The following is a 4,515-nucleotide window of genomic DNA, read 5'->3' as shown; positions in this document are numbered from 1 at the left end:
TATTGTGCTGCATCAATGTTAATCAAAGGGGTGACAAATGCATGTGGTAACTTAATCACAACATGGAGACATGATCTTCATCCCAAGAGCATGGATGACCATTGGAAGATTCTACTATTTAGCTGCTATTTGTAGCATCCCCCCCCCAAAAAAAAATAATTAATAAGATCGAAAAAATTACATGCAAGTGTCTGTCAACAGTTAACTTCTCTCTTGAATATGAGACCATAAAAAGATTTTATTCAAGCAAGTCAGAATTGCCTGCAGAGAAGGGGGTGCTTAATCATGAGCGCAGCCAGGTTCGTATCATGCGGAATGCCAAGCCAAACATTCTTTGATATGCTTGGAACACTTCACAGATGAATGTATTGATTAACATGTGGCCATGAAGAGGAGATTTTTTCTTGACAATATAAGTCAAAACTATTTTCAGTTACTAGTACAACAATCAACAATTTAAAGCATTAAGAAACTCTTTTCATCGGCGAGTCCTGTTCTACTTTTTATGTTGAAGTGCTGCAGTACATCCTGGTAACAGCTTCATGCTAAACTACCGCTGAGCCTGATGAGGCTGACTCTTCAACAAGAATGTAAGTTCCAACGTCAGAGGAGCATATACTGTATCTCAAAAGAGGAAAAAGAGCAAGGGTATTTAGACCTATACACCGATGGTAGCTGTCTCTTCTCATTGGGCTTCTAATCTTACGTTGGAATGGTGCTCGGTCAGGGGCTTGGTGGGAGCTGCAACTACTCTCTCTCTCTCTCTCTCTGCCTGAGGTGATGAGTGGTGTCATAGCTCCTCAAGGTCTTCAAACGATACTCAATGAATCCATGATCCTTGCCATACAGGTATACTCCTGAAATATAAGAATGCATTGTAAGTCAAAGTTTTTTCTTGAGTCTCAACAAATTTGACTTTGGCACAGAGTTGACTATAACTGATGAAGATCTGGTAGCAGTAGAAATACATGTAGTGGCACTCTTATGGAAGAAAACGAGAACAGGTTTATCATAAATGAACGGCACAACTGGCATGTTGGAGGTTATCAAGTTACATTACGTTACGTTAAAGTTATCGTTCATTGAACCTAAGTCATGGAATCAGGCCAATCTGCACACAAACTTTTTAGACATCTATGAGAAGGTACATCAAAGATTATAAAAAGTCCCCACATTGCCTGTATATTTGCACAATGATTTAATTAAGAAATAGATGCAATTTCCCTGTAAAGGCCATTTTTTTTTTTTTTTTTTTGGGGGGGGGGGGGGGGGGGGGTCATGCCCATGACCTGAAAAACTTTGGGTCCTTGCCCCTAACTAAACAAGGATGATCAACTCCTAGTTTGGCTGCTTAATTCTGTCCACTAGCTCTGGAGAAAAGTTGAAAATATTGAAGTTTTTGCAAGCTAGATGAATAAGATACCATGTATGTCACTTAAGCTTTCTGCTAAAAAGGGCTAAAAAAAGTTTTAGATCACATAAACTTATGAGTATAAACTTACATGTCCTTTTGCACCTTGTGTGGCGTCTCACAAAGTGGGGTACTGCATTGCAACTGCCTTGGCTACAACGTCTTTTGCTCACTACTTGGGTATCTGAATTTAAAAAGAAAGCAAGAAGAATGTTAATCATATTATACGACGCAAATATATAACATCAAAAATTTGGCCCTCATCTTAATCTTTTAAGGGACTGAACTATTTTTATGTTTTTTTCTTGGCATTAATTTCTATTGCTATTCAGTACCACTGTTTCAAGTACATTTATTGCTACTTGAGCCAGATATCAGCTAATACATATGAAAATTTCGTGCAGATAGGTTAAGTGTGAATGTGCACAGGTAGTAGAAAAATTTATACAAGATGTGATTATCCATTGAACTTCATGGCACATCAACTCCAACTTTTTTATTCATCATTGTGATGATCATATCATAAGTATTAGGACTATTACCAAATCAATATACATGTGGCCTGATGGGGCTACCAAGAAAATAAGTCAGCGTGGAGTCTTGTACGTTAACTCTGTTTACATGTTTCATACAAGTATATCAGTCTTTATTTTTAAATCTATAACCATCACTTCATTAACAATGTTATACTTACCGGTCCCTTCTACTTTCTTTCTTTCTTTCTTTCTTTCTTTTTTTTTTTTGGGGGGGGGGGCAAATTTTAGTCTGTTGTTCTCTATACTTTGAGAAGACAATAAAAAAAAAATGAACAGGCAAATTACATTGTTATATATTGGATGGAAATGTAGTACAAGACATGACAATGGGAAACTGGTATTCCAGACCAATTTTCAATAATTATAATAATAATATCTTAAATAATTGAACTTACGCTGTACAGTTTTCTGCTTCCATTTTCAACAATAAATATGCTACAATGATCTGGATGTGCAGATGTCTCCTCGGAACAGTCAGAACTCCTTCCCTCAGCTTTTGAAGTATCTCCTCCCCCTTGAAGTGATGTGTGTGTGTTGAATTCCTGGGCAAATAAGTAAAATTTAATGGTTTTATGAATCATACAAATGGCATGGGGATAGTAGGTCCCTCTAGTTTACATTATAAACTTGAAGTGCAAAATCATTCAACATACATATTTGACATAAGCAACAGCTCTACTTACACAACTCAAGACTGACCATAACATGGTTTTCACTTCTGTCGATACGGCAAGTACCCAGTACACATTTGTTCTTAAATACAAGTACTAACCTGTCAAGAAATCCATTTTCAGAGGGAAGGACAGCTCCAAAACTGCTCCATGAAGTATCTTGAAAATCATTTCTTCAAACAAAATAAAACCAACCAAGCATTCAGTCTCTTAATGTAGCCTCTTATGTAATTACTGAGACTCTAGAATGTAAAATAAATGTCAATCAATTTCAAACTAGTCTCCCTTCATTAATCATCGTGAAAAACAACAGAATAGCTTACAGCAGGGTTAGTGCAATGGAAGTCCATATCTCAGAGGCTCCTTCGCTGATGTTGGCCCGGTGTTTCCAGCATTCGTCAACCCTGAATTCAATGGCTAGTCGTTGACCACATCTGGTACTTTGCAATCTGGTGATCTGCACCCTCTTCGTGTGACAGAGACTGTACAGCTATCAATATCCGTCTTTGTGCTCCAAATGATGACCCCTACACCGAGTTCCTTTAAATCACCACCACTCCCAAAGAGCTGTCATGTATCTAAAGCTGGAGGAAAGTATGAAAACACAAGGTTCAGAAATGGATTTAGAACTCGATCATTTCCACAAGACAATATGCAGTTGTTTTGTCCACACAAATACTAAGTGAGCACCAATACAAAAGCTAGTAGGCCTAATTACTTTTTTAGCTACATCAGCATATTTAACGTTAGAAAGACCCAAAGATGATCTCTGCCAAATTTCAATACCTAATAAGGTCACCTGTAACTTTCATAAAAAACAATGTTGAAACATATGGTACCCGTCATCGTCTGCTACAAGGGGGATCGATCTCCATGACGTGTGATGAGCACGCTGATCTTCAGCTAGAAGTGTGATGTCACAGTGGACCAACACTTAACACGAACAGTACACGCATCGTACTTCTTACCTAGAACACAGTAGTAGATGATCACCACACATGACGTGGGAGTGTACGTGGTACTAGTATATTCTCCCAGCTGTTTGGATACTCGAATGTAGTGGCAAATAAAAGTCCTTTTTACTACATACAGTGTATATAATGAACAATAATCATAAATCACCAAATTTCACCATTTTTCATTACCGTACAGATCGAGATCACCATCTCATCTGGCAACACAGTGTCAGTGATTCGGCTGTCAACTCAACAATAGCAATGTAGAGTACGTGTCTTGTCTAGCGCTAGGCGCTTGCTTTAGCACAGCTTAGTAACAGTTATAGTATTTATAAGTTCTATCTTTATTTACACTCGACTACATTAATCTCTGTATGATGAGTATGCTTGTACAATGTTAATTCAATGACTAACGACCAACGTTTCACTCATCACTCATTTTTTTTTTTTTTTTTGAAATCAGAACTCAAATTAACTGGTCTATTTTGTTTGAAAATTAGTTTCTAAAAAAGTTAAAGACTTTTACATAGTCCGCGAATAGTTCAAGCCCTAGATCCCAACGTGTACAATTAAAGACTCAACGTATTATTACATCCCAACACCCACCAGTTGAGTTTCGGCCTCGGATTCTACAACTAGCTGTTCGTAAGGTGTTCTTCGACCAGCCCCATAGCTAACTGTGTATAAGGAAAGCCCCGGGCCCGGGGTTATTCGTAAGGTAACTTACATGTTCGTTTACGGAGAGGTATAACGTTAGACTAGCCCGTAATACTGGAAAAACTCAACAAGTTATAATTAGATCGATCTTTTATGGTTTGCTTACCTTCAAAAATGTGAATGATATGTCCGCCCCACTCAATTTGAAGACAGAAATTTTCTCACGTCCATCACGACATCCAGCTAGGCTCTGATTCTCACGAATACCACACGCACGTAAATCT

The 4,515-nt window shown here is 37.9% G+C and overlaps 1 long non-coding RNA gene across 1 annotated transcript; it reads right to left on the bottom strand.

Annotated features, from left to right (window-relative positions):
- Nucleotides 1-281: 281 nt before the first annotated feature.
- On the bottom strand, nt 282-3,716 carry LOC139724940 (uncharacterized). Its single transcript, XR_011710497.1, has 4 exons — nt 2,942-3,716; nt 2,343-2,489; nt 1,503-1,595; nt 282-857 (listed from the first exon to the last, which is right to left on the bottom strand). It is a non-coding gene; the product is annotated as an uncharacterized lncRNA (long non-coding RNA).
- Between the last annotated feature and the right edge of the window lie 799 nt (nt 3,717-4,515).

The sequence above is a fragment of the Diadema antillarum genome, unplaced genomic scaffold, assembly GCF_040938485.1.
Source record: "Diadema antillarum isolate AM-2024a unplaced genomic scaffold, OU_Dant_1.0 seq00000006_RagTag, whole genome shotgun sequence".
Classification (NCBI taxonomy): domain Eukaryota; kingdom Metazoa; phylum Echinodermata; class Echinoidea; order Diadematoida; family Diadematidae; genus Diadema; species Diadema antillarum.
This window is presented reverse-complemented; position numbering and strand designations above follow the sequence as displayed.